Source organism: Euprymna scolopes, chromosome 46 (genome assembly GCF_053919585.1).
Source record: "Euprymna scolopes isolate OS-2025 chromosome 46, ASM5391958v1, whole genome shotgun sequence".
Lineage (NCBI taxonomy): Eukaryota > Metazoa > Mollusca > Cephalopoda > Sepiida > Sepiolidae > Euprymna > Euprymna scolopes.
In genome coordinates, this window is record NC_136527.1 from 100,642,619 (window position 1) to 100,670,297 (window position 27,679).

The 27,679-nt window shown below is 34.5% G+C and overlaps 2 protein-coding genes across 39 annotated transcripts in view; one reads left to right on the plus strand and one right to left on the minus strand.

Annotated features, from left to right (window-relative positions):
* LOC145271199 (arf-GAP with coiled-coil, ANK repeat and PH domain-containing protein 2-like) overlaps positions 1-27,679 on the minus strand; it is a 636,480-nt gene that overhangs the window by 206,765 nt on the left and 402,036 nt on the right. The gene's annotated exons all lie outside the window — the stretch shown is intronic.
* Positions 9,120-27,679, plus strand: part of LOC145271201 (podocan-like) — a 26,656-nt gene continuing 8,096 nt past the window's right edge. The window contains exon 1 of the mRNA XM_080126766.1: positions 9,120-9,409. The gene's annotated coding sequence lies outside the window, so the exon portion shown is untranslated. The remainder of the gene's footprint in view (positions 9,410-27,679) is intronic.

Below are 27,679 nucleotides of genomic sequence, written 5' to 3' on the forward strand. Positions count from 1 at the left end.
TGGTTTGCCTACCATGGCTTAAGAGAGTCCCATCTACCCTCGAGAGAAGGATAGACCGCACCAGTTTCTCAACCTGGTATTTTACCTTGCGGTACATACAGCGTCTAACCTTTTTTTTTTTTTTTTTTTTTTTTATTATATTTTCACCCCAAACAAGGCACATTGCCACTTTGGTGTAGGGGGCTACTATCAGGGGAAACATCTACTGGGGCACTATGTAGGGATTAGGGCAGCGAGATGTTGGTTCACGTTGCACTTGAACTTATGCATGTCAGTACAGTTGGGGAAGCAGTGACCTGGAGTGAAGAAACTACTGGAGTAGAACGATCTTTTACATCTAGGGATCTCTACAGTGTGGGGGTGGGACTTTGCAGCTTGTCGGGTCTGTCGAGGGTGTTCACGTCGTGGGGGCACAAGTGCTTGCAGTTCTTCAGAGCATTCACCATTATAATACTTGTAGAACAGGCGGAGGGATGCAACGTTTCGACGATGGGACAGAGGCTGAAGTTTTGATGCCAGTTTAGGGCCTATCAGATTTGCGACTCTCTTTTGAACCCTGTCAAGGAGAGAGAGACTAGTAGCCGATGCACCGGCCCAAATATGACAGCAATACTCCATACATGGGCGAATAGTGGCCTTATAGAGGTACAGGATACTTTCGGGTGTTAGAAGTTTTCTAGCACGGTAGAGAGAGCCCACCTTCCTCGCAGCGGCCCTGGCAATGCCCTCGATGTAATTGTTCCAGCTCATGTTTCCTGTGAACGTTAGGCCAAGGAGCTTGAAAGACGTACTCTCAGCTAAAGAGTTGTTGGCCATTGCTATAGGTGGTAGAGAAGGTTTCTTGTAATTATTGAATGAAACTAGTTTTGTCTTGGTGGCATTGAACGTTACCATCCATTTTTGTCCCCATTCCACTACTGATTTGAGGTCATCCTCTAGTGTTTCTGCCATTACTTTAGATATATGTTCATTTGTTTTCCTGTCGTGCCTGTTATAGAGTGTGGTGTCATCAGCATATATACCCATCTCAGAGGCAATTTTATCGGGGAGGTCATTTATGAATATCAGGAACAGCAGAGGACCAAGGATAGATCCCTGGGGCACTCCGGCATTTATATTATATTGTTTAGACGTACGACCGTCGAGGACAACCTGGATTTTTCTCTTATCTAAGAAGGATTTAATTATGTTAAGTATTCTACCAGTGATACTGTAAGATCTAATCTTCCTGAGGAGACCCTCATGCCATACCCTGTCAAAAGCCTTAGATATATCTAGAGCTACCGCTCTGCCCTCTCCCGCTTTGTCCAGTGAATGGTATATGCGTTCAGAGATTACAGTGAGGATGTCTGCCGTGGAACGGGCTTGTCTAAATCCATATTGATGGTCGGTCAGAAGTTTAGCATCTGTAAGGTAATGGTCACCCATCTGGTACTGGCGAGGCTCAACGTTGCTTAATTTCGGTGATCTGGTGAGAACCGATGTGTCATCGTGATTGTGCCGTATCCAAAAGAAATACAATACAATTGCCAAGAGTACTTGCTTGGAAAACTCCAGGTGATAATTGAAGACAAAAAAAAAAAAAAAAAAAAAAAAAAAAAAAAAAAAGAAGAATGTGGATGCCTACTCCTACACTATAACAGAAAAAAAAAAAAAAAGTCGATAAAAAGAAAACATTTTGTCATAAAACTTAAATTAAAAAAAAAAAAAAGAAGTAAACAAATAATATTTCTTCCAAAAAAAAATATTCATGAAACTTACGATAGGTTGATATAAAAAAAAAATTTATTGTATTTCCTATTTTCTTTATAGAAATTACTGTACGACGTTTTCTTTCAAAAAATGTTTCCTAGCGTTTGAAAATTTGATCAGTTTTTGGCATATTCTGACAATTTATGCAAGCTATCAAAATATTTTAATTTTTTTTTTATTTATCCCAAACAAGACAATGCCACTAAGTCATAAGGGGCTACTATTTGAGATCAGATTTGCAGGGAGTTGGGCAGCAAGATGTCTGTTCACATTACACTTGAACTTCTGCATGTCAGTACAGTCAGGGAAGCAAGTGCCGGGAAAGAATTCCAAAGTCTATCAGTTTAAGGGAAGCTATTTGTGTAGAACGCTTTATGGCATCTAGGGAGCTCTACAGTGTAGGGGTGGAATTTTGCTGTTTGTCTGGTTTGTAATATGCCAGCGCAACATTCACAGAAAAACGGGTCCTTCTCTACATAAGCGCCAGATCAATTTGTATATTAATCTGTCCTTTTTATATTCAAAAAGGATATTAAAAAAAAAAAATAAAAAATACAAGATGAAACATAGGATCAAATATCTTCGTTTGATTTAAAAAAAATTTTTTTATTACATTTTCACCCCAAACAAGGCACATTGCAACTTTGTTGTAGGGGGCAACTATCAGGGACATAAGCATCAAGGGTACTGTGTAGGGAGTTGGGCAGCAAGATGTCATTTCATGCTGAACTTGAACTTCTGCATGTCAGTACAGTCGGTGAAGCAGGGACCCAAAAGGGAATTCCAAAGTCTAGCTGTTCTGGGGAAGAAACTACTGAAGTAGAAGGCTTTCTTACATCTAGGGATCTCTACTGTGAAGGGGTGGGATTTAGCTGATTGTCGAAAGGGCACAAGTGCTTGCAGTTCGTCAGAGCATTCACCGTTAAAGTACTTGTAGAACAGGCAGAGGGATGCAACATTTCGTCGATGGGACAGAGGCTGAAGCTTAGATGACAGTTCAGGACCTATGGCGACTCTCTTTTGAACCTTGTCTAGGAGCGAGAGACAAGCAGCAGATGCACCAGCCCAAATATGACAACAATACTCCATACATGGGCGAATGGTGGCCTTATAGAGGTATAGGATACTTTCAAGCGTTAATAGCTTTCTAGCACGGTAGAGAGAACCCACCTTCTTTGCAGCGGTCCTGGCAATTTGTTTGATATTATGAAATGATTGAAAAAAAAAATGTAACAATAAATTAATCCAAGACAAAAAAGAAGGATCAATTCTTACTGGAACATAATTTGATATTATGAAAATATTGAACATAAGAAAATGTACAAGATAAATGGCTTAAGACATAACAGAGGATCAATTTGTATTCCAATCTGATATTTACTTGACATTAGCAAAAACTGAAGATAAAACAAATACAGAAATAAATTGATGGAAAGAGGATCAACTGTCACCTCAACTTGATCTTGGATTTTATACAGAAAAAGAAAAATAGTATTTTAAACTTAAGCACGACAGACAAGAATGTTATTCCCAAAAATGAGTATTATAGACCAAAATGATATTTCAAACTTGAGGATGACAGACCAACCAAAATGATATTTCAAACTTGAGGATGACAGACCAACCAAAATGATATTTCAAACTTGAGGATAACAGACCAACCAAAATGATATTTCAAACTTGAGGATGACAGACCAATCAAAATGATATTTCAAACTTGAGGATGACAGACTAACCAAAATGATATTTCAAACTTGAGGATGACAGACCAACCAAAATGATATTTTAAATTTGAGGATGACAGACCAACCAAAATGATATTTCAAACTTGAGGATGACAGACCAACCAAAATGATATTTTAAATTTGAGGATGACAGACCAACCAAAATGATATTTTAAATTTGAGGATGACAGACCAACCAAAATGATATTTCAAACTTGAGGATGACAGACCAACCAAAATGATATTTCAAACTTGAGGATGACAGACCAACCAAAATGATATTTCAAACTTGAGGATGATACACTAATCAAAATAATATTTCCAAAAACTGCAATTTACATACAGACGAAAATACCATTTCAAACCTGAGGATGACATCCCAACCAACATGATATTTCAAACTTAAGCATGACAGACTAACAATTCTATGAAGCTAATTTAATGCGTCTCAAATACGAACAATGACACAATAAAAATCTCCAAAACTTTCGTTAATCATTATTTTCTTTAATTCTTTAATTTCGTCAACTCTTGCATTTCTCAAATGCATTGCTGGGAGTTTTTTTGTTTTTTTCTTCATTTAATTCGGTGAAAACGAGCAACTGTAGATGATCAGCACCATATTTGAGAGATATCCTTACAGACGCCCACACAACAACTTCGTGGCGACTTTCAAGAATTTGGTTGAAGTTCTCATCTCTCAGACAGAAATGGAAGAAAGGTTCATATTATTTATGAAAAAAAAAATTACAGATAAAAAAACGAGGATTTTAGGTCTTCCCTTTACACAGAGAGAGAGAGAGAGAGAGAGAGAGAGAGAGAGAGAGAGAGAGAGAGAGAGAGAGAGAGAAAGAGAGAGCATGAAACAGAGAGAGAGAGAGAGAAAGAGAGAGAGAGAGAGGACAGAGAGAGAGAGAGAAAAAAAGAGAGAGCAAGAGAGAGAGAGAGGGGAACAGAGAGAGAAACAGAGAGAGAGAGAAAAAAAAAAGAGAGAGCATGAAACAGAGAGAGAGAGAGAGAGAGAGAGAGAGAGAGAGAGAAAGAAAGCATGAAACACAGAGAGAGAGAGAAAGCATGAAATAGAGAGAGAGAGAGATCATGAAACAGAGAGAGAGAGAGGATTTTAGGTCTTTCCTTTACAGAGAGAGAGAGAGAGAGAGCATGAAACAGAGAGAGAGAGAGAGAGAGAGAGCATGAAACACAGAGAGAGAGAGAGAGAGGATTTTAGGTCTTCCCTATTAGAATTAGACAGAGAGAGAGAAAAAGAGTGAGCATGAAACAGAGAGAGAGAGACGGGACAGATCGTGGGTAGAAGAAGCAGAGAGCGACAATGAGACACGTACGTTGACAATCTGAACACCTATGCAACAGCAAAAGTTATGAGCAACAATGAATTCATGAATGCCTCGAGGGCGAGATGGATGGAGAGTCATAGCCGTCAATAACCAGGCAGGACATGACGCAAATTGAATATTGATTAAATTTTTAAAATCTATCAGCAGCAGTGTATCAATAATACACTGATGAGATTATAATCTCATATGCCAGTTTCCTTGTCTATGTTTGACTGCATTTTATATATATATATACAGGGTGTCCCAAAAAAACGGGCCCCAACTCTAATTAGGCCCCGTTTCTTAGTGTTTTGTCCGAATGAAATGAAACTTTGGTCATAACTAGTTTATTATATTTAAAACATCACATCAAAACACTAGGGTCTTTGGCCTTTTTTTCTCCTTTGACTGTAAAATGCTCAGAAAAACAATTGAATGTCCTCTGTTTTTTTTTGGGTCACCCTATATATATATATATATATATATATATATACACTAGGAGGCTGCCGGTCGTAAAATACATTTCAATTTGATATTTTAATTCATACAAATTTCGTACTTATAATTACAGATCCAATCGTCTATTGATTATTATACTGTACCCAATATATATCTGTGATTTCAAATGTGTTTAAAAAATATATATAACTTGGGTGCCATCAGCTAGGATCGAAACCAAAACATTTAACTCTGCAGCATTATTTGCTACCATCTGAATTAAGTCCACGTGCATATCAAAACTTTACAAATTAACAAACTTAAACATATGTATATTTGCGCATGCATGGAGGAGCACTTTAAGTTGACTTACGCCTGCAAGTTCCATTTATTTTTTAAATTTGGATCCCTTAGCTGCTATTTTTACTGGCTAGACCTAAATCCCCTATTGTATCAAGTTTCAAGTCTGTAGACCAAAAAACTGACAGAGTAGTTTGGTAGAGACTCTACTGCATACACAGACAAGCTTATACACACACAGACGCACACACACAAAATTAAATAAAAACAAGTGAAGCATGCATGGTCCCCCGTGAGTGAACAGTGAACGAGGCATAAAAAAAAAATTACTAAGTTCAGAATTTGCCCCCCGCCCAAATTTAGCCCCAAAAGTCCCCAAACCCTTAACATATTTAAATTTGAGTTCAGCACCATACAAAACTGCTAAATAGACATACACAGAAAATTCTGGACAAATATGGTAAAATAGTCCACAAAATGGAGCGTTTTTATTAGCCCTAAAAGAGCCCCTGGGGCACACCCAAGAGTTATCGCGAAGTATAGACAAACAAAATTATATAGAAATCAGTTACAACTTTTCAAAAAGTTTTATAAAAATCCAAAGCATCAATTTTTTTTTTTAAAAAGCACAAAAAGTGTCAATTTTAGCCATTTTAACCCAAAAGGCACCTCTAGAGGGGGCAACCGGAGTTTTCCCGGATAATCCGTTCTGTTACTTTTTTACTCATATCATGTTTAATGTTTGTGCAAAATTTTGAAAAATTCCAAGGCGTAGTTATTGAGAAAAATGCGGACAGACGAACGGACAAGGGTGAATTTACGGGTCCACCCTCCTTTTGTCGAGGGGGATGGGGTGATTTTGGGAGCACAAAAAATCTTTTCATCTATTTCTCTGATTTTAATATTCAATATTTTACCTTTCAATAAATGCAGGAGGTGGGGAGCTATGTTTTAAAAATGAAACTACTGTGTTATTTTTTTTATTTTTTACTAAACAGTAATCTTGCAAACAAATATTGTTTGTAACGTGTAAATATAAAATTACCTTCCTTTGCTGGTCGTCTCTAGTTGAAAAATCGCTTAGTCAGGATTTGTTGGTTGTTTTTGTTTTACGGCATATCAACCCTTTTCGGGTTATTTAATGCCGAATCCAAAGATTTTAAAGAAAAAATTTTTAATAGAATATTTGTTGTTTTCAAGTCGGTTTCTATTCAACCCATAGTTGGGACCCTAACAGGTACTACCACTCTGGGTCAGAGTGGACCTCGGAGCAATGGTAATTAAAGGGTGGCTCCACACTCCCCAAAGCCCGCAAGCTGGGGCCTCACCACTGGATATAGTTTAAGGTCATATCCAGGACCGCTTAGTCAGGAAGTGTTACGTTTTGCTAAAGGTCTTGTTAACGAATACAAATCTAGCTGAACTCATTTCACACGGAATCAAGTTTTGAGTGGCACTCACGGCAAAGAATAGAAGTTGATAACTTACACATCAGAAAAAATAAATAAATACAAGAATGAGAAAGACACTTGTGTTTCAGATTGTGGGTTGCAAGATGGCTGAGAGGGTGGATGAACTCATTGCATGTGTTGCAAGGAAAAGCAGATAAAAATTTTTAAAAATAAAGAGAACAAAAAATACGGTTAGCCAACATGTGATTGGGTTGGCACCATAAAGTTATTTTCAATAATGCCAAATGACCAAATTCCCTCAAAGAAAGAAAAAAAATAGATATGTCATAATGCACCCCGACTCCAAATTCTATCATTAAATTATTATTCAGACTATAATCGATACATTACTAGTGTGGGGACGATTAATTGGATTCAGGAACCGGAAAAAATCTGAACTTTTGGGGTGTATCAGAATTTTAAAATTTTAGGCTTATTTTCCGACACCAAACAACAATCCTTTTAATCTTTTTATTTTTTTGTTTTTTTTAATTTTTTTTTTTTTTTGTTTTTTTATTTTATTTAAACTTAATTTTTTGTTGGTTAATCTAATAAAAATAGATATGAATGAAAATTTATTCTGGTTTTATTTAAGCTTTTTTTTTCACCCCAAACAAGGTACAATAGTAGGAAGCATCGGGGGCTACTATCGGGGACATAAGTTGCAGGGGTATTATGAAGAGAGATGAGTAGCAAGATGTCTGTTCACATTACACTTGAACTTCTGCATGTCAGTACAGTTGGGAAAGCAGAATCCCGGAAGGGAGTTCCAAAGTTTAGCAGTTCTGGGGAAGAAACTATTGAAGTAGAAGGCTTTCTTACACCTAGGGATTTCTACTGTGAAGGGGTGGGATTTTGCTACATGGGTTTGTCGGGGGTAGAGGGGGTACAAGTGCTTGTAGTTCATCAGAGCATTCACCATTAAAGTACTTGTAGAACAGGCAGAGGGATGCAGCATTTCGTCGATGGGACAGAGGCTGAAGCTTAGATGACAGTTCAGGACCTATCAGGTTGGTGACTCTCTTTTAAACGCTGTCCAGGAGCGAGAGACAAGTAGCAGATGCACCAGTCTAGATGTGACAACAATACTCCATACATGGGCGAATGGTGGCCTTATAGAGGTATAGGATACTGTCAGGCATAAGTAGTTTTCTAGCACGGTAGAGAGAGCCCATGTTCCTTGTAGCAACCACAGCAATGCCCTCGATGTATCTGTTCCAACTCATGTTCCCTGTGAACGTTAAGTTGTGGAGTTTGAAAGGAGTACTTTCAGGTAATGTATCATTAGTCATAGCTATCAGTGGTTAAGAAGGTTTCTTTTGATTATTGAAGGAAACAAGCTTAGTCTTGGCAGCAATGAATGCGACCATTTTTGTCCCGATTCTACTACAGATTGGATGTCTTCCTCCAGGGTTTCCACCATTGGATATGAGTTTTATGATTTAGCTGCATTTAATATTTTAGAACAGAGTCAGTAATTGTATTGGAATCGTTTAATCATTGTGTTACTACTGTTTGCCAGAAAGTGTGGCAGTTTGTCCGTTTTCCGCAGATAGTCGCAGCCTCCACAAACTACCATAACTTTTTTCTATTCGCCTTTTTCTCTTCTTACAGTCGAAAGAATTTTTGATGGAAGATAAATTGGGCCTTATGAATTTATTTAATAATGAAATAAAACCCATTATAAGCAATTTTTTTGTATATAATTGATAGAACACAAGTTGTCTCTGTACTATGAGCCTGCCCTAGAACAGGTACCTATGCTAGTTAAACATATAAGTATTTTCTTTTTTTTTTTTTTTCTCAAAATGGTCAGAAAAAAAAAGAGGAAGTTCTTGACAAGAGGAAAACAAAATAAATTTGGATTTTTAGTTATTTATTTAAAAAAAATCTCCCCCAGAGCGTATCTTATCTATACCCTAAACCAAGAACTGTTTTCTTTAAAAAAATAAAAAAATAGAAAAAAAGAAAGTCACCACCCACTTTTCGACAGGGTCTGAGACACAGTCAAAACACAACTTCTTATAAAATAGGCTAGAGACGGAGGATGAGGAGGACAGGAAGGGGAGGAGGAGCGAGGGTGGTTGCTGATGAATTTACTTTTATATATATATATATATATATATATATATATATAAAAGCCATGCAGCAATCCTAACCGCAGTTTGAAAATCGTTTGTGGACAGTGACAACAATATTGAAGGCTCTCAAAAAAACAGTAAACCAAGAAAAATACAAATGGCCTACGATTGAATGAAGTAAAACTGCTGTTCAAAAAGTCTGTACACAGACATAAAAAAAGGGAGAAAAAAAAAAAAAAATTTTTTTAATTTTTTTTTTTTTTACTAAGGACTCATCCAGAGTACATACCAAGGCGGAAGATTTGACAATTTAAAAGTTTATACGACAGGTACGTGCAATTAATAAAATATTACTTTCATTAAAAAGTATTTTCGTAATCATATTGTTTCCGGATCCATGAATTTTATCAGAAAAACAAATATGCATTAACCCAGAAACTGTATCCCTTTTTTTTTTTTAAACTTATGACATGTTCGATGTGTTGGCATTTAAACTAGTAAACAAATAAAAATAAGCCAACAAGAAAAAACATAAATTAGCCGACCTTTTTTCTATTGTTCTTGGCCTTCGGGATAAGATCAAAGTGTAGTATCTGTTCCGGCAGATACTGCAAGCTATGACTAGCAAAGACCAGATGTGGGGGCAACCCCACATGCCTGACCTTTAACCAGCTCCCATTTCCCACCTCTCGGGAGCTGGCCCCCTTTTTCCCTTACCCCTCCCTTCACTCCTCACATTAAAAATTGGCCTTGTGCCTAATTTGCTCGGTGGGGGAGCAAATAAATACCATCTGTTCCGGCAGATACTGCAAGCAAAGACCATATGTGGGGGCGACCCCACATATAAGACCTTAGTCAATGTAGGGGCAACCCTTCATACCAATTGTCACTATCCAGCTCCCCTACTCCCCGGGGAGTTGGTCCCCATTTCCCCTTAACTCCTCACATTAAAAATCGGCCTTGTGCCTAATTTGCTCGGTGGGGGAGCAAATAAATACCATCTGTTCTGCAGATGTTGCACTTAAGATAATTTGTATCAGTCAATGGAGGGGAAACCCTCTATACTGGGACAATTATTATTTTTGGTAACCAGAGTGTCCCCTTTTTGCCTACTTTTAGGGGAGCTGGTTTTTACCCCACATTAAAAACGGCCTTGTGCCAAATTTGCTTCGGTGGGGAAACAAATAAATACATTAAATTAGCCGACACACTGGCATAAATCCAGTATGGATGTTCTGTAAGCTAGTTTATCTAAAAAGTTTGAACAGAGACTGGCTAAGACAAAGTAAAACAAAATAAAGCAATCTATATAAAATTAATTTATACGAAACAATTTAAACATGTAAATGTTTTTTTTATGGTTTATTTTTATATAAGCAACTAAAAAACTAACCATTCACCTGTCTCGTTAACTCGTGATGTCAAGTGGCCTTTGGCCTTTATAATTGTCAAATTATAGGTAAAAAAATAAGATTTAACATCTACAATAAAACATAAGATAGAAAAATAAAACATTTACTAAAAAAAAAACAACAAATACTAGTAACAACATTGTTTACCAACTCGTGTAATTTTATCGAAAAGACTATATGCACTAATTTGAAAATTTAAATTTTTTAAAGATTATGACATGCTGAATTTATTAACATTAAAATCAGTTTAGTATTACTCATAAAATATAGGAAGAAAAATATTTTAATTAGTAAGTTGCCGACATACTGGCATAAATTCAAGATGGACGTTTCTAAAGTTAGTCGATATACAAATTGAAAGATGATCAAAAAATATTATTAAACGATCTTTTTTTTTTTTAATCTATATCTCAACTATTATATATAAGGAAATTTATTTGAGTTCATTCCCTATGAACTCGAAAACAGCTAGGTCGATTTTTACAAAATATCACACAAATGTACTTTATGTCCCTGGCAGTGTTCTTAGATAGGTGTTGTGTTGGAACGTCTTCGATAAGTATCGACAATCAAAATAATTCAATGAAAAAAGGAACAGATGATTTTGACTAAAGTTAACACCTTACACAGCCTAACATCACAAGTGCATTTGAGAAGTTTCTTTACCATACAAGCCCAACATGTATAATCAACAGCAGGTTCTTTAATATGACAGAGGCGCGTTCGGAATGAATATTTATGGTTAGAGCACAACTGAAGCAGGATACTTGACTTTTGCATTTTAAACTTTAATGCAAGCCGTTATATATCAAAAATAATTTTATAAAATCAACAATATTCGATGCTTCTGATCAGTCTCGAAAGACAAAGGATACCCCTTGTAGGGGCAGCTGCACGTGTAATTATGAGGCAAGGGTTGAGCAATCACCAACCACACCACTCCTGAATCGACACTGTTTGAGTCCAGTGGCAAGGAAAAGTGCCAGACGACTGGAAACAATGCCAAGATAAGCGGAGAGCACATACAACACCTGCAAGCCACAAATGGTCACCCATTTAGTACTGGCCAGGTTTAACGTTGTTTAACTTCAGTGATCCAGCAGGAACCGGTGTGTCAACGTGATTATGACATATATATATATATATATATATATATATAGATTTATTTTTAAAATATAATTATCCATGGACACATGTTTCGTCATCTACAACTCATCAGAGTGGCTGAATCTAGCGAGATTCGAAATCGGGACCACACGGTAATGAGCCTAAACCCCTTACCGCTCACCTATCTCGTACGACTGTTTGGATATACCGCGATTTACTTAGTTAATTGGTCAAAGGGGAAATTATTCCCAACTCGCATTTAGGTAAAAATGCATTTTCGTAAATAATTGAATTCATTCAAAACGTATTGCAAAAACAAAAACAAACACATATATATATATATATATATATATATATATATATATATATATATATGTTTCGTGGTTCAATTTTAAATTCTGAAAAAACGACATATAAAGACATATATTCGATTTAAGAATTTATTGCTTGACAAAGGAATATATGGAAGGGGTTATTTTAATTTCCCTAAACATTTTGCTAACTGCATTTCATTTCTTCTGATGAGTCATTGTTGAAAATCCATGGATTAAGGAAATTAAAATAACCCTTCTATATATTCCTTTTGTCAAGCATTAAATTCTTAAATTGAATATATGTCTTTATATGTTGTTTTTTTTTTTTTTCAGAATTTATAATTTAACCACAAAACTTATATATTGCTCTATTCTTAAATATTGAGCTTTTCCTTTTTGGCTGGGATCTCCTTGAAAGTATCATTTCAAGTAATATCTATCAGGATTTTTCATCTGAATTCTATCAGTGTCTTATATATATATAATCATACAGAGTTTAACACCCTACTGCAGTTTCACCATATCACCGATCATAAGAAATGTCTCCAATTTGTATCAAGTTAATTAAATTGGTGTCAGTTGGAGACACATCTGATGATCGGTGTGTTAAATGATAATATAAATGCATCTAGCCTATCTTTGATATAGCTCTAACTGATAGAATATTGAGTCCTTTGTCGAATATCTGCATTTTTAATTCGGTTTCAATTTGGAGATTTTAGGGTTTGTTTTTTTGTTCACACGCACAGACTTCTAAAACTTATCTTTGAGTGGCTCGATAATTTCACGAATGACGACTTTTAAAAAAAAAAATTCTTTATCTATATACTAGCAGGTCACACGGCATTACCCAGTTGTATAATATTGTATAATATATAATATGGTATTTTAATTCAAATCAACAGTAGGTTCTCTACAGTGCAATGTAGACTACAATATATTGTGAACTAAATCGCTGAAAGAGACATGTAAAGCTTCGTCCAGGTGCATCGTGACGGGTGCCCAATCAGAGCAGGTAATGAATCGATTTGATTGAAAAATGGGATATTCCATCAAAAATATGGGAAGTGAGAAACATTCGTTGATCATCATTCCATCCCAGGCAACGTCGGGTCTCCCTGCTGGTCTGTTATATTTTTCGATTTGTTTAATCAATTTTTGGGTTTGTATTACTGTACACATAGATTCGAAAAAGTAGTTAAAAAACAAATATATAACAAATAAATGTTATCAAAGGCAAGATAAGTTACTTTCCTACCAAACTGGATATAATTCTCGTGTTTTTATTCAATGTAACATGTTTATTCAGCTCGAAAAATATGCAGTGTTTACCGATGTATTGGAAAATTCAAAATGGCGCCCAACTCTCTCTTTAACACGGTAAGTTCGGGAAAAGGTATTATAAATAATAAACTAGACAAAATACTGTTAAAAAAACACGGAATATATGTCAAGTTATGTCACGGTAACATATATTGAGCGAATTTCTAACAGTAATGAAAATTTGGTAAATTTGATAACTTATATGGAACGGCTCATCAAGAACTTATTTACGTTAGACTTGAAGACAACCATATTGTAGTCAGCCGGAAAGCAGGAAAACGGAAGACAATTCCACAGGCGTGCAGTTCTAAGAAAGAAGCTTTGTTCATGGAATCTACGTTTAGGTTTAGGCACAGATAAAGAGTGGGGGGAATTATTGATAGTGTTTACAGCTAGACGAGTGTTTCTTGTGAAAGTTTTGCGAGAGGGGACCATAGATTGAAGCTCAGTCGAACACTTTCCATGCAGAGACAAACTCGCAACATCTCTTCTGTGAGATAGAGGTTGCAAGGAAGAGAAAAGGACATCTCCTACGAGGCTACGAAGTCTATTTTTAGTTTATTTTTTTTTTATCACTTTTTGCTTGAGTAAAGTTACATTGAACCAGGAAGAAGAAATCAATATAAAAAAAATAGTAGACCTATGTGTGCGTGTCTGTGTAAATATTTAACCGATAAACTCTTAAACTACGAGTCACATAACACCAAAATTAACAGGAAATAGCAATCATACACCAAGGATGGTTTATAACGAGTATATTGTTTGGATGGATGACACATACAGAAATATGTCAGCAAGTTGGAACGCAAAATGTTCATTTCAACTTGCCAACCTATTTCTATTAGTTTTACGCATGCGCAAATTCATTCATAGTTTTAAATGGTCTAAAATAAAATTCTGGTTTTCATTGGTTAATAGACATTTCATCATGAATCCAGAAATCAACAAAAAAACTCTTAAATTGTTAAAAACTCATAAGATTAATCTCAGACGATGAATCCAGAAAGATTGCAAAATCCTTGGACTTACAACAAACATGGCGATTACATCAGCCAGTTCCTGCCAGAAGTAAAGACCGTTAGTCGGATGACGGAAAGGATGCAAAACATGGAACAATTACATTGAGAACATTGCCAGGGCCGCAGCGAAGAAGGTGGGTTCTCTCTACCGTGCTAGAAAGCTATTAACGCCTGAAAGTATCCTATACCTTTATAAGGCCACCATTCGCCCATGTATGGAGTATTGTTGTCATATTTGGGCTGGTGTATCTGCCACTAGTCTCTCGCTCCTAGACGAGGTTCAAAAGAGAGTCGCCAATCGGATAGGTCCTGAACTGTCAGCTAAACTTCAGCCTCTGTCACATCAACGAGATGTTGCATCCTTCTGCCTGTTCTATAAGTACTTTAACAGTGAATGCTCTGACAAACTGCAAGCACTTGTGCCCCCTCAACGTAAATACCCCCCCGACAAGCAGCTAAATCCCACCCCTTCACAGTAGAGATCCTTAGATGCAAGAGAGCCTTCTACTCCAGTAGTTTCTTCCCCAGAACAGCTAGACTTTGGAATTCCCTTCCGGGTCCCTGCTTCTCCGACTGCACTGACATGCAGAAGTTCAAGTGCAACGTGAGCCGACATCTTGCTGCCTAACTTCCTACACAGTACCCCTGACGCTTATGTCCCCGATACTAGCCCTCTACAAAAAATGGCAATGTGCCTTGTTTCGGGTGAAAATGTAATAAAAGAAAAAAAAAAAAAAACAGAATAAACAAAAACGTCAATTATATTTTGTCAAACGTTAAGATATATTTTAAATCTCGCTAGATTCAGCCATTCTGATGAGTCATCGACGACAAAACACGTGTCAGTGGATAATTATATTTTAAAAATAATATATATGCCGCTCCCCATTTAGTGGGTACCAAATTGGTCAAAGGGGAAATTATTCCGAACTTGCATTTAGGTAAAAATGCACTTTCGCATAAATAATTGAATTCATTCAAAAAGTATCGCTAACAAAAACAAATTAACAACATATATATATATATATATATCTATATCTATATATATCTATATCTATATATCTATATATATCTATATCTATATATCTATATATACATATATATCTATATGACATATATATCTATATATATATGACATATATATCTATATATATATATATGACATATATATCTATATATATATATGACATATATATCTATATATATATATGACATATATATCTATATATATATGACATATATATCTATATATATATATGACATATATATCTATATATATATATGACATATATATATATATGACATATATATATATGACATATATATATATATATATATATGACATATATATATATCACATATATATATATATATATATATGACATATATATATCACATATATATATATATATATGACATATATATATATCACATATATATATATATATATATCACATATATATATATATATATATATATATATATATATGACATATATATATATCACATATATATATATATATATATCACATATATATATATATATATATATATATATCACATATATATATATATGACATATATATATATATATATCACATATATATATATATGACATATATATATATATATCACATATATATATATATGACATATATATATATATATATATGACATATATATATATATGACATATATATATATATATATATATATGACATATATATATATATATATATATATATATATATATATATATGACATATATATATGACATATATATATATATATATATATGACATATATATATATATGACATATATATATATATGACATATATATATATATGACATATATATATATATATATATATGACATATATATATATATATGACATATATATATATATGACATATATATATATGACATATATATATATATATGACATATATATATATATATATGACATATATATATGACATATATATATATATGACATATATATATATATGACATATATATATGACATATATATATGACATATATATATATATATGACATATATATATATATGACATATATATATATGACATATATATATATATATATGACATATATATATATATATATGACATATATATATATGACATATATATGACATATATATGACATATATATATATATGACATATATATATATATGACATATATATATATATATAATACATATATATATATATATGACATATATATATATATATGACATATATATATATATGACATATATATATATATATATATATATATATATATATATATGACATATATATATATATGACATATATATATATATGACATATATATATATATATATATATGTCATATATATATATGTCATATATATATATATGTCATATATATATATATATGACATATATATATGTCATATATATATATATATATATATATATGACATATATATATATATATGACATATATATATATATATATATATGACATATATATATATATATATGACATATATATATATATATATATATATATATGACATATATATATATATATATATGACATATATATATATATATATGACATATATATATATATATATATATGTCATCCATATACAGTACTGTTTCACAGCTCATCAGTGCGGCTAGACAGACAACTACCTCAAGCCAGGATTGAAACCTGACCGCCTGTACAACAGTCAAAGCTCCTAACCATTATGCTAATCGGAGGCTGCTGAGCGAGTCGTGAATAAACAATGTATTGACATCGTCCGAAATACCTAAGCTCGATTTGTTTACACATCACTTTAAATAGTCTTGGAAGTTTTTTAACCTTTAAAACTGTATAAAAAAAAATTTAATTTTATATTTCTTATCATTCGTTAGAAAACTATTTAGTCCGTCATTCAATCACCTGCAATCAATGCATCAACTTGCTCTCTCGAATTCACTATAGTACTAATGGTAATTTAAGGGATCATCAGTTGTTTACCATGAAACACTGTTTCGGGGATTTAATATCTGTATATATAAATTTGGGTACTTGTACAGGTTAATGAAGACAGCAAAAAAATGAAAATATCAAAATAAAGTTATATTGTACGTATCCGTTTTGGACTGAAGATCTCCAAAACAGAAACTTTATTTAATTTGATTGAGTAGTTTTTTTTTGTTTTTTGTTTTTTTCCAGCAGAAAAACACATTTTTATGAGATCGCGTTGAAGTCAGCCATTATGAAATTTGTTGAACACGCCAAAACTCCAGTTAAAGCGCCGACACTCCCTCCCCATCTAAATAACTAGCTTTTCTTCCTAAAAATCGAGCCTTTTTCTCGGTATCATAAAAATTATTTTTTCGCTGTAAAATAAAAACTACTTGATGAAATTAAGTGAATTTCTTTTTCGTATAATATAACCTTTTTTTTTTTTAGTATTTTCATTTTTTTAATGTCTTGATTAAACTGTACAAGTACCTAAATTTGTATATCTAATTTTTAGAGTTGCCTCCCTTACATCGTGTTTGAAAAATATATATATATATATATACACACACACACACACACACAAGTTTCGTGGTTTAATTTTAAATTCTGAAAAAAAACAACATATAGAGGCATATATTCGATTTAAGAATTTATTGCTTGACAAAGGAATATATAGAAAGGGTTATTTTAATTTCCTTAATCCATGGATCTTCAACAATGGCACATATCATCAGAGGAAATGAAATGCAGTTAGCAAAATGTTCAGCTGCGAATGGACGCTATTTTGCTTTTCAGCACAATTATTGAAAATAGTTCTTTGAGTGGTTGTGGATAATTATATGGAGAAAATTATACGAAAAGAGAAGTTGATACAACCTGGGTAGTCCATTATCGGATATATATATATATATATATATATATATATATATATATAATTTAAAGGAGATTAGAATAATAGTCTAAAGAGCTAAGTGTATTTTAATGTAATAGTGAAATTACTAGTTTAATTAAAATACAGGAAATGCTCATTGTAATTTAGATATATAATAAGCTCGATAGTTAAATGTCCTAGAGCTAATTCAATATTAAGTAATGTGATTTATAATTTAAAAGTTTTAAAATTTTTAAAATTTAAAAATCAAAATTTAATTAAATTAAAAATCAGTTTCATAAGAAGGAACAACAACAAAGTCAATTATCTGACTTTGTTGTTGTTCCTTCTTATGAAACTGATTTTTAATTTAATTAAATTTTGATTTTTAAATTTTAAAAATTTTAAAACTTTTAAATTATAAATCACATTACTTAATATATATATATATATATATATATATATATGTATATGTATGGATAGCGATTCTCTGTTTTGTAAAACACTTTTCACTAATATTAACAATTAGCATAGATATTCCGCAAAATTGAGCCATAGGAAAGCCTTTAACAAATATCTTTGTGACCCCTAATGATTGAACCCTAACCTTATCATCTACAGACCCATCCTCAAACTCACGGTTCGAATTCTTGTAATCTAGAGCCAACCCTCTTTTTCCTTATCAGGAAAAGAAGGATGTTCTCAACACCCAAAGAAGGTCGCAGGTTGCAACTACCGAAAAGTTTGTGCTAACAACACCCAAGCTGAGAATAATAATCTGATTAATCAACATAACACAAGCATTCACATCTCATCAAAAAAATTCAAGTCTGAACTGCGAAGTGTTTTTTATGTGTATACATGTTTTTTTTGGGTTTTTTTTGGTAGACTGAGAAAGATCTGTTTTGGCTATGAACAAAATTACTTGTGTCTGGCAGACGTGCTTATGTTAGAAGACTAAATAACAAAATATAAGATGCTAAATGTTAAAAGCGGCATCAATAAGACAGTTTTTTTGTTGTTTACATGGTGGTCACCACTTATCAAGGCCCGGAAGCCACTCAGGGATAAGGGTTATTGCAAGTACAGTACGTTAGTGTGGAGATTTAATGAAGTGTTTACTTAAGAGGGCGGTTCATTAGGAACTTGTTAACATTGGACTTGAAGACATCCAAGTTGTAGTCAGGTGGGAAGCAGGCAGACGGAACAGAGTTCCACAGGCGTGCAGTTCTAAGAAAGAAGCTTTGTTCATGGAATCTACGTTTTGATTTAGGCACGGATGAAGAGTGGGGAAAATTTTTCACAGTGGATTCAGCTAGACGGGTGTTTTTCGTGAAGGATTGGCGAGGGGGGACCAGAGATTGGAGTTCAGACGAGCACCTGCCATGGAAGTAACGATAAAACAAGGATTGGCGAGGGGGGACCAGAGATTGGAGTTCAGACGAGCACCTGCCATGGAAGTAACGATAAAACAAGGATTGGCGAGGGGGGACCAGAGATTGGAGTTCAGACGAGCACCTGCCATGGAAGTAACGATAAAACAAGGATAGGCTCACAGCGTATCTTCTGTGGGAGAGAGAAAAGGGCATCTTCCACTTAGCTATGAAGTCTATTTTGTACTCTGTCAAGGCAGGATAGGCTGTTTTTAGCAGCTCCTGCCCAGATGTGGCAGCAGTATTCCATCCTTGGACGTACTTGGCTTTTATATTGAGATGAGCATGGTTCATCGTTAAAAATGTCCGCTCATTTAAGTTTCAAATTCATTCTTCCTTTTTTTTTTTTAAATAAATTTTTTGATAAACCACAGACAGGAAAAATTATATTAACAGCTATGAATCAAACGCTTTCACTTTTTTGTTTTTTTTCCAAAATATAAAGAAATTCATTATTCTTTTATAAAAAAAGATACACACATATAACGGATCTATCTGAATTTTCACAAAGGGCTTTCACACTATTTGTCCCCTTTTTTGCATAAAACTAAATATAACTCACATTACCCACCCTCACACTTAGTAGCTGATGATATGTTCATTAGTTTAGGAGATAATCTTGCATCTCGTGTATGTGTGTAAATATATATATATATATATATATATTATTTTTAAAATATAATTATCCACTGACACGTGTTTCGTTGTCTACAACTCATCAGAGTGGTTGAATCTAGCGAGATTCAACTACTCTGATGAGTCGTAGACGACGAAACACGTGTCAGTGGATGATTATATTTTAAAAATAATATATATGTGGGGGTACCAAACTGGTTAAATGGAAAATTATTCCCAACTCGCATTTAGGTAAAAATGCACTTTCGTAAATAATTGAATTCATTCAAAAACGTATCGCAAAAAAAACAAATAACATCTATCTATCTATCTATATATATATCTATATCTATATATATATATATATACACACACACACAGAGATATATATATATATATATGTGATGAGAATAAGGGAAATAGTATTCCAACGAAATAGATAAAAAAAGAATAAACCGAGTTATGTGTTGGTCAAGGGTTCGTCTTTATTGCAAGACTTCCTCTGGAGATATATACAGGGTGACCGAAATTAAACGGGCCTCAACTCTAATTAGGCCCCGTTTTTTAGTGTTTTATCCGAATGAAATGAAACTTTGGTCATAACTAGTTTATTATATTCAAAACATCACATTAAAACACGAGGGTCTTTGGCTATTTTTTTCTCCGTTCTACAGCATATGTTCTAAATGGCCTCCATTTAGCTTTTGTTTTTGTTTGGGGAGGGGGGTCACCCTGTATATATATATATATATATATATATATATATGGATATAGTGAGAAAGAGAAAAAAAATTGTTTTTCATTTATTTTAAAACAAAACTGATTTAATGTCAAGTACCTCCTTTAGAAAGAATTTCTAGTTTTCCCCTTTAAATATTATCTCAAGGGATACTTTAAATATTGACATGATATCGTGATAAGGCACGTATATACCCAGGTTTGTTTTGAAGGTCAAGTGACCTTGCTATTTACCAAGGTCACTGCTATCATCTGGAGGGGATCAAACAGGTTTCCATTAATCTGAAGGTTCCAGAACCACTGTATTGTGACTTTGATCATTTCGATGAAATATAACAACAGATTGACCATAGTAGAAAGTGACATTAAGGTCTACTCTCCTTTTTTATCTCAACCAAAGAGTTACAACTAATCAAGGCCTGAAGGCTACTCGAGGATAAGGGTTAGTGAGTGTACAGTGGTCACTGAGACAACAGCACCATGATCGTTAGTCGTGGAAATTGGGTAGAATTTGATTATTTAAGGGAAAAGCTCAACAAGAACTTGTTTACATTGGACTTGAAGACGACCATGTTGTAGTCAGCTGGAAAGCAGGCCAGAAGAACAGTGTTCCACATGTAGATAGTTCTAGGAGAGAAGCTCTGTTTATGGAATCTGCGTTTATATTCAGGCACAGATAGAGAGTGGGGGGAAATTGTTTGTAGTGGTTGTAGCTAAAAGAGAGCTATAGATTAAAGCTCAGACGAGCACTTGCTATGAAAATCCTAAAACCAATGTGTAATATATTATTTAATACATGAAAATTTGGCAAGAGGGCACCAAAAGTTGAAGCTCAGACGGACACTTGCCATGGAAATAACTACAGAGCCGAGACAGGCTTGCAACATCTCGTCTATGAGAAAATAGATTGCAGGCAAGAGAAACGGGCATCACTAACTAGATTTCGAAACCACTTTTGAACTTTGTCAAGGCAGAATATGGGTGCTACGGGCGGCTCCTTCCCAGATGTGCCAACAGTCTTTCATTTCAGGATGTATAAGGCTCCTGTACACGCACGTCGGGAATTAGATAATCGTTTTTCCAGCTACCTTGGCAACAGATTAGATATAAATCTTCCATGTCAGGTCAACTAAATATAGATATAAGGGAGGGCAGCACTCTTCCTCAGAATTACTCCACTTAACCCTAATCCTCACCTTATAATACTCAGCGTTTTGCAAAGAATCATCAAGTATTAAGATAACCTTAAGTGTCAAACGTATTTCTGCTTTACAACTGACCTGTTTCCATCTCCGGTTCCGATTTATATCTTCAATGTTTTTTTTTTTTTCCTTGAAGGACATTCTTTGATCCCTTTTCTTTTGAAAAAGAGATTTTATCTCGAAATATTAGGACCTTCATCATTCTGGTTATATCAAAGATTAAGTTCACGTTTACTGATTTTTATTGTGATTATCTTTAAAAATAAATATACGAAATTAAAATATAACAAAAGCAAATAAGACCTTCTTTCGTTTGTCCTTTTTTGCTCATAAGTCACGTCAATACAGCAGCCTGTTGTCTGCATTGCTATAGCCTTCTTATACTCCTTCATATATATTTACTAATAATGCTTCAAGCGAACTACCTTTTTTTGTTGTATTATTTCTATAGTTTGGTATAATTTGATTGATGATTGAACCTGAATCTCGTGACCATTCTAATCTAATTTATAAAAGGCACTAGTTCTGTCTGCCACCATATTTTCAAACTATATCTCCTCCGAAATTAAAAGTCGCAGGGTGGTGCAAGAGGCTTTAAATGATTGGGTTTTTTATGGACCATTCTTTCATGGACCTTTAGCCGGTTAAAATAGTTTTTAATGGGTCTTTAGCCGGTTAAAATAGTTTTTAATGGGTCTTTAGCCGGTTAAAATAGTTTTTAATGGGTCTTTAGCCGGTTAAAATAGTTTTTAATGGGTCTTTAGCCGGTTAAAATAGTTTTTAAGGGGTCAAACAATGGGTCAAAATTGAAAAAAATCATTATACATTTTGTACATTTATCTTGGTTTATTTTTAATCAGTTCATATGCGTGACATTATTTATACAAACAGTGTTTGGCTACATATGTGCATACATGTTTCAGTTGCAGATTTTTGTAAAGTCAAGCGTTGCCAGGTCACCTGTTTTTTTTCAAAATCTATTGTCGACCTGAGGAAGCACGATTTTGACAAAGACAAAGAAATCGTAGCTGAAACATGTATGCACATGTGCAGTTAAAAAAAAATCAAGTAAATACAGCTCTACCTTTTAATGAACACTATTTTATAAACACTATTTTATAAACACTATTTTATAACACTATTTTATAAACACTATAGCTTCCAGAGATTAATTCCGATGAATTAACACACGCGATAATCTAAAATAATTGGACAAAGGTTGGGAGTTTTGCCGACAGTTTGACCGATAGTGTGTAGGTTGTTGATTGGCTGTTTTTGTTTTACGGCATATCAACCCTTTTCAGGTTATTTAATGCCGAATCCAGTGATTCTGAAGAAAAAGTTTGGTATTTTTTTTTTTAGATTAGGTCCACCTCCACAATTTTCTTTTAAATGACGACTTTTATAGGTTTTCGACTATGCTGAATACGGAAATTTTGCAGAAATAAGTAGCTATCGAGATATAAATAGTTGTTTTATTCATTGTATTCTTTGACGGCCATCTTTGTTACGCGCGTAGATTTGTTTATGGTGCATGCATGTAAAAAAGATGGCAGCCAGAGATTACAATGCATTATACAATTTTTTATATCTCGATAACTACTTATTTCTGCAAAATTTAATTACGATTTCTGTATTCAGCATAGTCGAAAACCTATAAAAGTTGTCATTTATAAGAAAATTGTGGAGGTGGACCTAATCTAAAAATTTACCGAAACTTTTTAATAGAATATATTTGCTTTTTTCAAGTCAGTTTCTATTTAACCCATAATTGGGACCCTAACAGGTACTACCACTCCAGGTTAGAGTGGACCTGGGAGCAATGGCAATTAAAGGGTGGCAACTCCCCAAAACCCGCAAGGTGAGGCCTCACCATCGGATATAGTTTAAGGTCATATCCAGGACCACAAAAGTGTAGGACCTGTTAGGTTGGTAACACGTTTTTGATTGGTTGGTTGTTTTTGTTTTACGGCATATCAATCCTTTTCAGGTTATTTAATGCCGAATCCAGTGATTTTCAAGAAAAATTTTTAATAGAATATATTTGTTGTTTTCAAGTCGGTTTCTATTTAACTCATAGTTGGGACCCTAACAGGTACTACCACTCCAGGTTAGAGTGGACCTGGGAACAATGGCAATTAAAGGGTGGCTCCACACTCCCCAAAGCCCGCAAGCTGGGGGCCTCACCATCGGATATAGTTTAAGGTCATATCCAGGACCAAACACTTTTTTTTTTTAACCCTAGGAACGAAAGAGTAGAGGCAGATGTATCAGCCCAGATGTGAGAGCAATATTCGATGTGTGGTCGAACAGTGGCTTTGTGGAGATACAGGATACTCTTAGGTGTGAGTTACCTTCTAGCATGGTAGACAGAGCCCACCTTTCTCACAGCAGCCTTCAGTTCAGGGTTTTATAAAATTGGTTTCGAGCCCTAGCAGAGACGCAACAGGACCGTGGTACATTTACACTTGTCTATCAACGCCCGCCTTCGACGTTGTTATGAAACTTGCCCTACCTGGTGAGACGCCACGATTCATGAGACAAGCTGAAAAGGCAGGAGACAGTTTTATGGGTCGCGGATGTGCATCACTAAATTCAACGCAAGAAAACATTATGTAGATAGATTTTTTTTTATTTACCAAGAAAATCCTTTCATATCTAACCACCTAGAAATTATGCTGACTCAAGTATATGTAAACAAATTTTAAAAAAAAAAAAAAAATGTACCAACTCCTAACCCTTCCGATATTCTCCCAAGACTAATTACCTTATCCTTTGTGAGAACAATAACAGAATAGAGTAACGTTAATTTTTTCACGTTGAATGCATAGAAACAAAATAACAAGAAACACACACACACATAGTGGAATGATAAAATTTTTGCACTAGAAAAGACAACATGGTTCCATTTCCATTTGATGAAAACTATTTTTTTTTTTGCTGCACACCATCTACTAGTTGGCATATCACTGGAGCGATGTCATCACCATCCCCAGCCAATCATGGGCTCAGGCATAAGAACACAAATCACCGATTTTCTTACAGTATCCACGTAATTTGGTTCCCCTTGGTGGGGAGTACAAACCATTACACCATCCAGAACAGACACATATCGTTGGTAAATCTAACTTGGTCATATATGCCACACTTTTATAAAGAATGTAGATATTTTTATCCTTTTCAATCCAAACAAGGCGTATTGCCACGTGGATGTAAGAGGCTACTATTTGGGATCATGTCTAGCAGAGGACTGTGGGGAGTTGGGCAGCAATATGCCTGTTTGCATTACATTTAAACGTTTGTGCATGAGTATAGTCAGAGAAACAGGAAGGCAATTCCAAAGCGTAGTAGTTTGAGGTAAGAAACTATTAGAATAGAACGCTTTCTGGCATCTAGGAATTTCTACTGTGTGGGGGTGGGATTTTGCTGCATTTCAGGTTAGTCGGAAGTATGCATGTCAAGAGGTCATAAGTGCTAAAGGTTCAGAGTATTCCATTAAAGTACTTGCAAAACAAACGCAGGAATGCAACATTGCGGTGGTGCGACAGAGGTTGGAGATTTGACGATAGTGCAGGGCCTATGAGAGTTTAGTTAGTTGTGGATCATAAAGTGGAGAAACTAATAATTGACGGAACGATAAAATTGTCGCGCTAGAAAAGAGAAAAGACATGATTCTATTTGTTTGATGAAAATCGGTTTTTGTTTTGTTTTTTTTGTTGTTGTTTTTTTTGTTGTTGTTGCAGACCACCTACTCGTGTGCCAGTTGTGCACAAATCCCAAGAGCGATAGGAGCCTCCTATCAGGTCTAAAAGTAACACAATGTTCAACGAACGAGACTGGAGATGTACCGCTGTACAATTCATGCTCTCTACGAATCCAAGTTATCACAACAGGACCATTGCCAACACCTTCAAAATGCAAATCTGGACGGTTGAACGTTTGAGGGCAGAGCTCAACGAAGTTTCTGATCACAGTTATGGTTTTTGGTGTCGTTTCAAGTGAGGGTCATATTATTCCACCTCACATCTTCGAAGTCGACGTGAAAGTCAACACCAAAGTGTACCTGGATGTGTTGAAGAGTGTGGTGATCCCCTGGTGCAATTAGGTGGCTGCCATCTGCCGAATATTAGCCAAGCTCCTGCCAACGCTTGTAGAAAAGGCATCCTCTCAGTTCCGGACATGTATCAAGGCAGTGATTGAGGCTGAAGGCGGCTACATTGAATAGATGTCAGCTCTACTACATAATCAAGTTACTTGAATTGATTTTTTTTTGTGGCGTTGTTTTCTTTAGAGCGACAATTGTATAGCTTCACCCAATATAACTTTTAACAGGAACCACCTTCACGGCCACAGAGCAGGGGAAAGATGTAAGCCAGGGGTGCACACACACTTTCAGCATCAGAGTTACTTATGACTAGGGCTGTGACAACAGCATATTCTTTTCATTGTTTTCACTCTCGAGTATAAATCCGACACAGTTAACGACATCACTCTATATAAAAGCATATAAGATATCAACGGATACACACTCGAGAGTCAAAACAATGAAAAGAATATGCTGTTGTCACAGCTCTACTTATGACATAACTAAGTCTAAATGATCTACCACCTAAAAAATACAAAACATTATTTATAAATATATTGTAATTTTCCAGACCCATATCGAGGCAGTGATTGAGGCTGAAGGCGGCTACATTGAATAGACGTCAGCTCTACTACATAATCAAGTTACCTGAAGTGATTTTTTTCAATAAAAGTTTTTAAATAAAACTGTAGTGCTTTAGGGCGACAACATTATCGTTCCACCCTATACGTACAGATATACGTATATAAGATAATGTATGACACAATTGTTTCAGGATTTCCATGGCAAGTGCTCGTCTGAGCTCCAATCTATGACCCCCCCCCCATTGCCAAAGTTTCACAAAAAAAATCACTCATTTAGCTATAACCACTATCACAAATTTCCCCCACTCTGTATGTGTGCCTAAATCTAAATACAGAATCAATGAACAAAACTTCTTTCCTAGAATTGCCTGTCTGTGGAACTCAGTCTCTCTGGCTTGCTTTCCAGCTGACTACAACATAGTCGTCCTCAAGTCCAATCTAAACATTTGTCAGGCTAGATTTAATCTCTGGCTTGGGATGAGTGGTTGTCTAGCTCCATTGTCTAGGGATGACATATATATGTAAAATTAGTCTATGGAAATGTGGATAAGCATGAAAACATGATAGTCGAAATATCAACATTTCCATAAAATTCTGTCTGAAATTTTAATTTTAGATGCACTCCCAACTTTCCCTGTATATATATATATATATATATATATATATATATATATAGTAAGTTATAAAATGTAAATGGCGATTAAGCTACACTGAATATTCCGTGTTTCATTCACTCTAGGACTCTTCAGGCTTAGGTGCATAAGCCTGAAGAATCCTAGAGTGGATGAAACGCGGAATATTCAGTGTAGCTTAATCGCCATTTACATTTTATAACTTACTAACTAGCTCTACCTACGTATTGAGCACTTTTGAAGTAAATAGT